This window comes from Grammomys surdaster, unplaced genomic scaffold (assembly GCF_004785775.1).
Source record: "Grammomys surdaster isolate TR1022 unplaced genomic scaffold, NIH_TR_1.0 126197, whole genome shotgun sequence".
In the NCBI taxonomy this organism is placed as follows: Eukaryota; Metazoa; Chordata; class Mammalia; order Rodentia; family Muridae; genus Grammomys; species Grammomys surdaster.
In genome coordinates this window covers 4,618,384-4,629,326 of record NW_021621002.1, presented here as the reverse complement: position 1 = coordinate 4,629,326, position 10,943 = coordinate 4,618,384, and the positions used below count along the sequence as shown (strand labels likewise).

The 10,943-nt window shown below is 42.7% G+C and overlaps 1 protein-coding gene across 2 annotated transcripts in view; it reads left to right on the top strand.

The window, feature by feature from the left end:
* Positions 1-7,946: 7,946 nt before the first annotated feature.
* Tax1bp1 (Tax1 binding protein 1) overlaps positions 7,947-10,943 on the top strand; it is a 57,513-nt gene continuing 54,516 nt past the window's right edge. Inside the window, exon 1 of one of the 2 annotated variants that reach the window (XM_028758382.1) lies at positions 7,947-8,066. The gene's annotated coding sequence lies outside the window, so the exon portion shown is untranslated. The remainder of the gene's footprint in view (positions 8,067-10,943) is intronic. The other variant, XM_028758381.1, reaches the window with a different exon arrangement.

Below are 10,943 nucleotides of genomic sequence, written 5' to 3'. Positions count from 1 at the left end.
CTTTCTCCTCCACTGCCCAATCACAGGCTTTAGCCTTTATTGACCAGTTAAAATGAGGAGAAGGTTCATCTAAGATCACCTGAGTGGGTGATGGACTGCTCTTCAGAAGCAACCCCTCTTGAGGAAGCAGCCGGGCAGTGGTGGCACACGCCTTTAATCCCAGCACTTAGGAGGCAGAGGCAGGTGGATTTCTGAGTTCGAGAGTTCGAGGCTAGTCTGGTCTACAGAGTGAGTTCCAGGACAGCCAGGGCTACACAGAGAAACCCTATCTCGAAAAACCAAAAAAAAAAAAAAAAAAGAAAGAAAGAAAAGAAAAGAAAAAGCATTGTACTTTTGACCATTGAAGAGTTTATGGGATAATTTCTGAGAACTGAAAACAGGTTTATGAATGGGAGGACCAGTGATGACCTGTCACAGGACCTTTGAATGTACTGGTAGAATTTGAACACATTGCACAGATAAAAGATGGAAAATGAAAACATCCATGAGCATGTACCAGTATAAATGTATAGGCCATAAACAAGCCTCTAAATCAATGCACATTTTATGCGAGTACGTTTGTGATTAGTGCAAACATGTGATCTTTATACTCAGGAGGTACGCTAGGAGGATTACAAATGTAAGGAGAATCCGAAGTACGACTGTGTCTAAGAAAAATAGAGAATAAACAAAGACAAATAAATGCACACTTTAACATACTTCAGCAATTCAATTTCTGTTTCAAAGAGCCCAATTCCAGGGTTTTCAAAAATTTGGAGCATCACTCATTATTCTGATGGAGGAGGGGAGACTCAGGACGGTTAGCCAGGTTGTGTGTGGTTTCCCACACTGTCAGCTCAGAGAACTCATCAGAACCGGTGGCATGGAGGACAACACACATTCCTTTTCTGCTTAGAAACCTCTTATCCCTGGCTTCCTTCTCAAACTGTCTTCTATTTAGCTGAAATTTTCTCCCTGTTTGGGGGTTTGAAATTTTGGAAACTGAAGCCAGAGAGGTTTCCTTCTATGTCCCATCCTTAAGCCAGTAAGCATACTGTTTTATAAGGGCAAAGGTTGGAACGGTTGGGAATATTGCAAGCTACAGAGAAAATAGTAGGCAGGAGGGTGGGGCAGGTCAATATATCAAGTATGATGGCACACAGCTTTCCGTTTCTTTTTTCTTGTATGGGATATTGCATTTAGGTCTCATGCCAGCTAGACAACTGCTCTGATACTGAACTATTTTTTTCCCAGCCTTCTTTTTACCTTTTATTTTGAGAAAGATTTTACTAAGTTGTCCAGGCTTGCCTTGAAGTAACACCATAGCTCAGGAAAGCCCTGAATTTGTGGCTTCTGGCTTCTAAGTAGCTATGGTCGCAACCTGCATCCCAGGCCTATTTTTAGATTGGTCTTTAAAGAAGATGAAATAGGACAGAAAGGAGAATTGAATGCAGCTTGGTAGGAGATATGGAGAGAAAGTAAACTCTCCTGCGGGGGCAGCATGTGTGGTCCTGAACCTGCCTACCCTTCTCATTGATGATTCAGCTTCATGCTTGTCTTCGAGATTTATCAGTTGAACTTAGCTCTTCATAGTCACAGAGATGACTGTTGCGAGTCAGTTTCATTTTTTTCCCTGGATAAGACTGCCTGGTATCTGTTATTGAGTCTAGGAAGGAAATCAAAAGGAAAGGGATGGTACAGATGGGGGGGGGGGATTTAAGAAACAAAACTTTGGATGGGGATATAGCTCAGCAGCAGAACAATTTTCTAGCAATTCTGAGGTCCTAAGGCTCGATTCTCCTTAGCACTACAAACTCTGCCAGGCCCTGTGGCTTGTGCCTGAAATCAAAGCTTCTCAGGAGGCTGAGATGGGAGGATTGCAGCCCTAAATATTTCCTGGGCTACAGAGTGAATTCAAGACCAGCTTGGGAAATTTGCAGAGATCCTGTCTCAAAGTAATGTGGGCCTGGTGATACATGCTTGTAATCCCAGCGCCTTGGATAGAGAGGCAGGAAAATCATAAGATCAAGGCCAACCTGAACTACATAGCAGTTTAAAACCATCTCAGACTACCTAGTAAGATCCTGACTTGGAAACAAGAATTGATTAGCCACGCCTGACAGTTCTCACCTTTAACCCTAGCTACACAAGATGCAGGAGCAAGGTCTTGAGTTCTAGCCCTGCCTGAGTAACTAAGCAAGAAGACATGTCCCCATGTCCCCAGATAAAACAATAATCTAAAAATAAGAATTGGGGTTGCTGTTCAGTGGTGGAACATGTGTCTAGCAGGTGTAAGTCCCTGGGTTTGATCTTTTTTTTTTTTTTTTTTTTGGTTTTTTGAGACAGGGTTTCTCTGTGTAGCCCTGGCTGTCCTGGAACTCACTCTGTAGACCAGGCTCGCCTCAAACTCAGAAATCCTCTGCCTCTGCCTCCCAAGTGCTGGGATTAAAGGTGTGCGCCACCACTGACTGGCCCTGGGTTTGATCTTTAGCACCACAAAAATAACTAAACTAATTAGTTTTTAGAAAGGAAATTTCATAAACTCATAGCTTGCTTTGGATCCTGACATATCATGCTAAACAAGTTTAAATACATCTTCACAATTTACTAAAAACAAGTCATGTTCTAAAAATGGTCACTATAGAGTACTGAATAATTATTTCATATTTACTTCATCCTTGTGGAATGTTTAAACTATAGTTCGGCGTCTTCTCATCTATTAAACCCAGTGTTGAATGGTAATAAATCATGATTCATTGAATTCTACGATTTAAACTATATTATCAATGAACTACTTCTTATACCTATGCATCATAATTAACATCAAATAACAGTACAAAGCTGCAGTAGAACAAAGGATTACAGGGTTACAATTCTGGCTGGTCATAACTAAATTAACTCATTGAGCTAGCTGATGGAAGCCTAAAAAAATGTTGTAACAGTTGGAGTCCAGTCAGCAGAGAGGAAATGCGCAGTGATTTGAACCACAGAAAGGTTAATTGAAAATTTAACTTCGTCAGGCTCAGGCCAACAGGAATAAAGGGAACTCAAGGGAAGTGACAAGGAGCAAATACAACCTGCAGGCAGAGATGCCCAAGGAGGAGCATCTCTCAGGCTTGAGAGCTACCCTTTACAGACAGTGTTCAGGAGACTCCTGAATAAACGAGCACAGAAGATAGTTATCCCATAGAAATTCCGCAGAACTCAAGGGCTTTTCAAGGAATCTGTCATCTAGAACTTCCTAGAACTCTGATACTAGGATCTGAGCAAGTTGTTCCAGGAGGAACATCTCCCTGGGGGTGGGGGTGGAGGTTCTAAAACTCTTTAGAACAGAAAGCAAGGTGTTTGGGGGTGGGGTGGGGTCAGTAGGAAGGAGGTGCAGTCAGCTAAAGTCCTTGACAAGCACAGGATGTTGGGGAAGCCGAGCGGGTGTGAGATTTGGACATTGGAAAAGCCACGTAGACTGCAAGAGTCTGTTTATTGAGTACACAGGAACCAGGAAGTGGAATCCTTTCCCCTGCAGGTTTCCAGCACTTTCCACCTGTCCTAGACATTTTAACACTGCCGGATGTCAAAAGAAAATTATGTTTAAAGTACCCAAGTACAAAATATATATATATATATATATATATATATATATATATATATATTTAGAACTGAGAGGTACTTCATTATAATGGAGCCTATCGTTGTTAATTTCTTCTCTTCTCCCACTTTTTTTAGGCCCTTTAACTTTTTTTTTTTTAGGAAGTGAATTAGGAATGGGTTGGATATTCCCAGCACCCACACGGTGGGTCACAAACTGTCTGAAACTCTAGTTTATGGGTATCCAACACCTTCTTCTGGTCTCCCTGAGTACCGGGCACAGAAATCATTCATACCCATAAAATAAAAATAAATGAATAAATTTTTTTTCAAGAGTGAGATGCTGCAAATCTAAAGTTTATGTTGAATTCATCGTTTTTCTGCCTCAGCACCCTATGGTACGATTACAGGTGTGTGCCATCATGCTGGACACTGTATTTATTTATTCATTTTATGTATAGTTATTTATTTTAGAACAGTCTTTGTAAGTGCCTTGAACTCATAATCATCCTGCATCAGCCTCTTGATCAGCTGAGATTACAGAAATACACCTTTACTTGCAGTGTACATATGTAGTTTTTGTTTGTTTCTACATTTGCTTTTATTTTATTTTATTCTATTTTATTTTATTTTATTTTTGTGACAGGGTCTCACTATGGTGCCCTGGCTGTTCTGGACCTTACTATGTGAATCAGACTGGCCTCTGCCTCCCAAGTGCTGGAATTAAAGGTGAGTGCTACCATGCCAAGCTATGCATATGTTTTAAAAAGGAAAAGGAAAACTACAGTAAAAGAAATCTTATGTACTCTAAAGAAACCTTTATTTTATTGTTCTAAAAATTAAAGACGCCTTTAATCCCAGCATTTGGGAGGCAGAGGCAGGTGGATTTCTGAGTTTGAGGCCAGCCTGGTCTACAGAGTGAGTTCCAGGACAGCCAGGGCTACACAGAGAAACCCTGTCTCAAAAAACCAAAAAAAAAAAAAAAAAAAAAAAGTTAAAGACAATTCCTTTATTTGAGTTTTTCAATTGAATTTGTCAATTTGGATTTAATTTGAATTTATTTGGTGTTTGTATTTTTTTTGTCTTTTCTTTTTTTTTTTTTTTTTAAGACTCATTTATTTATTTTATGTATTCACCATTGCTCTCTTCAGACACACCAGAAGAGGGCATCAGAGCCCATTAAAGATGGTTGTGAGCCACCATGTGGTTGCTGGGACTTGAACTCAGGACCTCTAGAAGAGCAGTCAGTGCTCTTAACCGCTGAGCCATCTCTCCAGCCCTTGTCTTTTCTTTTGTTTTATGGTGCTGGTAATCAATCTTAGGGCCTTTCATACATTAGCCAAAGGCTCTGCCCCTGAGCCATTATATCCCTGAGTTCATTACATTTTCTTATTTCTTAATATTCAATCTATTAATCACTCTGTTTATAATCCTTATAAGACACACACCCTCCCTTGCATGCTTTTTCTATAGATTTTCAAATCATGTTAATGTTTCAAATGCCCATACAGCATACAGAGAGCCACAGGCTCTCTGCCATATGGATTTCCACCTTCCCAGTACTGTGGATAACAGGCCAGCACCACTCCTGACCAAGTTCTCTTTTTTGGGAGGGGAAGTGAAGGTGACAAGATGTCTTGGTGGATAAAAATCACTTAGTGTGAAAGTCCAAGGACAAAGTTTAATTCCTGGAAAACACAGAAAGATGGAAGGAAAGAATCAGCTCCACAAAGTTGTCCTCTGACCTTCATATACTACATGGCGTGCCTACACACACACACAGACACACACACATAGACACACACACACACAGACACACACACAGAGACACACACACATACACACACAGACAAACACAGATACACACACAACACACATCCACACACACATCCACACACAGACACACACACACACAAGCACAGACACACAAACACACAGACAGACAGACACAGACACACACACAGATACACACACACAAACACACACACAGACACACACACAGATACAAATAGATACACATACAGACACACACAAACACATCCACATCCACACACACACAGACACACACAGAACACACACACATACACACACAAACACACATATACAGACACATACACACACAAACACACACACACACAAACACACACACACACAAACACACACACACATCCACACACAGACACACACACAAACACACACACATCCACACACACATCCATACACAGACACACACACACAAACACACATATACAGACACACACACACACACACACACACACACACACTAAGATGAAATAACACCCAAACAACCGACAGGGTAGATGATACACAATAGGTCAGGACAACTGCTCACAAACTTTTCAAACCGAGTATGATGATGCATGTCTTTAATCCTAGCACTAAAAGATTAGCAGGCAGATCTTGGGGCCAGCCTGGTCTACATAGTAGGGTCCAGGCCAGCCAAAGTTAAACAGTGAGACTCTGCTTCAAAAGACAGCCCAAGCCCTCCTTTGTTATAAATCCCTGATTCAAGTTTTCCTAATAAAGTCCCAAATTTAAAAGTTAACAGAAAAAAAAAGTTAACAGAATGAGAGGATAGGCACACCAAGGAAGACCAACAGAGTCAACTAACCTGGACCGTTGGGGACTCCCAGAAACTGAGTGAGCATGGATTAGACCTAGGGGCCCTGCATGTACATAGCCGATGTGTAGCTTGGTTGTTTTGTTTTTGTTTGTTTGTTTGTTTATTTGTTTTTTGGTGTTTCGAGACAGGGTTTCTCTGTGTAGTTCTGGCTGTCCTGGAACTCACTCTGTAGACCAGGCTGGCCTCGAACTCAGAAATCTGCCTGCCTCTGCCTCCCAAGTGCTGGGATTAAAGGCCTGCACCACCACTGCCCAGCGCAGCTTGGTTTTTATGCTAGTCCCCCAACAACTGGAGCAGGGGCTGTCTCCAAATTTGTTGCCTGTCAGTGGATCCAGTTCCCCTAACTGGGCCACCTTGTCTGGCCTCAGTGAGAGAGTATTTGCCTAGTCCTGCAATGACTGGTTTGTGTGTGTGTGTGTAAGGGGTGGTTCGATATCGGGGAAGGGGATCCCTTTCTCAGAGAAGGAGGGGAGGAGGAATGAAGGGAGGAGCTGCAGAGGGGACTGGGAGGAGAGTGGGGCTGATATTGGGATGTAAAGTGAATACATAAATTAATTAAAAGTTATAATTAAAAATTATAAATTAAAGGCGTGGCCACCACTGCCCGGCTCATTGTATTATTAACATTGTGGTTTTGTGACCTGTTTTCTCTTGTGGGTTTTTTTTCTAGAGCAATATAGGAAGAAATACCTCAAAAGGAAGTCTTGGTTCATCATGATATGGAAGTGAAAATAATTTAAATTTCTAAAATTACATTTGACTTATATACTTTACCTTTCCCTGTTAGATGTCCAGTTTGAATTGGAACTTCATGGAAGGAAATGCAATTTATTCAGATCCATCATATTCCTGCCTTGGAATATTGATTACCCTACCTCATGAATATACTATCCATCTTATTCATAAATATTTCTTTAAAACCACAATGCTGAACCTAACTTTTTTTTTTTTTTGGTTTTTTCGAGACAGGGTTTCTCTGTGTAGCCCTGGCTGTCCTGGAACTCACTCCGTAGACCAGGCTGGCCTCGAACTCAGAAATCCGCCTGCCTCTGCCTCCCGAGTGCTGGGATTAAAGGCGTGCGCCACCACCGCCCAGCCTGAACCTAACTTTTGCTTCAACTGCCTATGTCTCTCAACAGTAATTTTTTCTTTTGAGGGATCAGAATAAAGGGATCCATATTTAAAAAACAAACAAACAAACCAAAAAAACACCCAACTTCAAAAATTTCAATACATAAGAAACAAATGAATCAGCAGATATTAAGAACCTGTCTTATGGAGGCCAGTGTAGACTTGAATTGTGTGGAAAATGAAAGAACTTGACATCAGAGTTTTGTATATTATTGTTTTAATATTTAACATAATCTGTTACGCTTTCTTCGCTGGTGACACGGTAAATGTCATTAGTTTCATAGCAACACGGGGATATGATGGTTCAATTCGTAATAGCTAAGACAGTTCTTGGGGCTTCTCTATATATTGAAACAGATGTATTAGCTTAGACTGATATTTATGATCCAAGTCGCCTCTCCGCTGAGGGATCCTTCCCACCTCGCTGGCAAGCCAGTTCATCTGTTTCATACGGACTGTGTTTTGAGGTAACTACATAAGTGAGCGAAAGCCGCAGAGGACAAGCTGTCAGGGAAACCACTAAAGAACTCTCCACAGCCAGCGAGTGGGGCGTGTCGCCGCGGAGCATGCGTAGAAGCAGAAGCGGAAGTGATTCTTCCTAGGGCGGAAGTGACGCGCCGCCAGCTCTCCGCTTAGAGGAGGCGAAGCCGGTCTGCGTTGAGAGGAGGTGGTGGCAGCCGCTGAGGTCCGGAGCGCGGCGTAGCGTGCCGGGCGGAGGCCCTGACGGGTAAGTCTTGCGGGCGAGCCGCGTGCTTTCGAGGTAACCGGCGCTCGTGCTCCGTCTCGGTCCTGGAACCTGGGCCTGGCGAGTGTTGGGAACCGTCTCCGTGGTGACGAAGCTCTCCTTCCCAAGGACAAGCTTCTCCCGGGCCGCGATTGTGACGTGTTCTGGACTTGGGTTGACCGCGGAGTGGGAAGCGTGGCGGGAGCGGGCGCGCTAGGCCGCGGGTGGCCCGGGGATCTAACAGGCAGGGGACTGGTGGCGGGCGCGGTAGGCCGCGGCGAGCTGGGGAGGACCCAGCCGGGGACAAGTCGGATTGTTTTGGTTTGAGTCTCTGGCGGAAGAGGCGGGGACTCCTTGTGTCGCCCGGTTTTGCTGTTAACCTGTTTTGGCCAGATCTCCGGCTTCACCTGGCCTGAGAGATTAGTTAAGTCTTGCGGTTTGGAAATCAGCCCTCCCCCTGATTGCTCGGAGAAGGCTTTAAGAAATCTTGGGGAGGATCACTTCGCTCTTTGGTCGTCTGGACTAGATTTCACGACTCCGCCTTCCTCGCCCCACCCACCTCCGACTCTCACCGGTGTCAGAAGGTGCAAGACGTGTTCGGGCTGGCGCTCATCGCCCGAAAACTGTACTGTTAGAAGTTAGCTTGGGTGGACGGTTGTATTTCTCTCGAGAAATATGAAGTACAATTTGTTCCTGAAAGTTTTGTTGGAAAACGTGGCGTTTGACTATGATAGATTTTCGGCTTTATCCTTATGTTGGTATGTTAGAAATTTTGATGCGAAGTATTATTCGTCGCTGCTTTCTGCCAGTGATAACAATTCATAATTAGGACACGAACAAATACTAATTAAAATTTTAGTGTTCAATCCAAGAACATTTGAAAAATGATTATTTGAATAACATTCGTTAAAAGTGGGCTTGTGATCTTTTTGTTTGGTTTTTCGAGACTGGGTTTCTCTGTGTAGCCCTGGCTGTCCTGGAACTCACTCTGTAGACCAGGCTGGCCTTGAGCTCAGTAATCTGCCTGCCTCAGCCTCCCAAGTGCTGGGATTAAAGGCGTGCGCCACCACTGCCTGGCAGGCTTGTGATCTTTAAGGTACTCTCTAGGTGTGGAGAAGAGGCTGAGGCCAAGGACTCGCCTCCATTCTATTCTTCTGAGGGATAAATCGGATCTCTCTATGTCCCTTTGGAATGTTCAGGCAAACACCCTGAACTTACCTTAGATTTCCGCAAGAATATATTTGAAGGGGGTGTCAGATCCTCTGGAATTAGAGTGATAGATGGTTGTGAACCACCATGTAGGTACTGTGACCCCAACTTAGGTCCTCTGTAAGAGCCATAAGTGCTCTTAATTACTGAGTCATCTCTCCACCCCCTAGGATGCTAAGGTTTTATATGCAATTCTAACTATATATTTATATTTCCTTGGAACAATTACCTTCCCTGTAAAATGTATTTTTCCTTATTTATTGACCAGGCTTCAGTATGTTGTAGCCCTGGCTGTCCTGGAGCTCTGCATATAAACCAGGCTGGCATCTACCTGCCTTCTCAGTGCTGGTATTAAGGTGTTTACAACCAAGCCCTGCTTCACCTGTGAAATTTATTGGTGTATTTTCTTTTGGAATGGCTGTTAGTATGTAAACTTTGGGCTTTATGCACTTGTAGCTGTAAAGTTTACATTGTTTCAAATAAGCCTTAAGAGAAATTACAAATTTCCTATCTTCTAATACTTGAGAACAAGAACAGGGTTTTTTTTTTTTTTTTTTTTTTTACAAATGAACTTACTAAAAAATACAAAAAGTAAGTTAAATCAGTCCTGGAATTCTAGCACTTGGGAGCTGAGTCGGGGAGGAGTGTCATGAGCTTGAGGCCAGCCTCAACTAGAGAGTCTCAAAGAGAAAACAGCTGGGCAGAATACAGGGACACCCAGCTGCTAAGGCTAGTGGAGATAGAAATGTCTTCAGAAGTGCAGATAACAAGGCTCTGTCTCTGCCTCCTAGAAAGTTGGCTGATCATGTCTTTCTGAGACTGGTATTCTACAAAGTATGCAGAAGACTGAAGAGCGAACAAGGAAACTTACTGAATATCAGGCTGTTTTATTCTCCTGTTAATGTCATTTAGGATTTAAGTTTGGAGAAATTACACACACACACGCACACACTTACTTTTTGGGTTTTTTTGGAGGGAGGGTCTTGCTTTGAATGTACCCTTGGCTGGTCTGGGACTTACTGTGTAGATCAGGCCACCTCACACTCACAGGGATCTGCCTGCCTCTATCTCCCAAGTGCTGGAAATAGGCCCCTATTTTTCTAACTGAAGATTTTTAAAAACATTGGCTGTCAACCACTATGTTAATTATGGTACTTTGCCAGGGCACAAAGTGTTCATGCAGTGTTTTCTATTGGAGTAAGTTAGACACAGGGTTTTTGTTACTAGCTTGCTTTTTTATTTGCTTGTATTGACTTTATTTTTGAAATGCCTGATCGCACACAAAGGGAACAAGAATAATGAAATTAAAATTTTTGCTGTTTTTTCATTATCCCCCCCTTCCTCCGAACATACTGTTTTTCTTCTGGAGTTTTTAAAGCGAATGCTAGAAATTAAGCCTTTTTACCTATGTTTGTAGCTAGCTGATGAAGATTTAAAAAATATAATGTAATATATCACCCAGCTCTTTTGAAGGGTAATTGGTAGGATAGGTGAACTACTTAAAATATAAAGCACCGTTGAGTTTCCTGTGGAGCCGCTGGAGGAGACAGTGCCACAAAAGACTGCTCCACTTGGTTCTAGTCGGAGGCCAAGAGTGGGAAGTAAAGACGGCATGGGAAGAATGCTTCTCCTTCCTAGTTTAGACATTTGCCTAGCTAATGCTTGCTATCT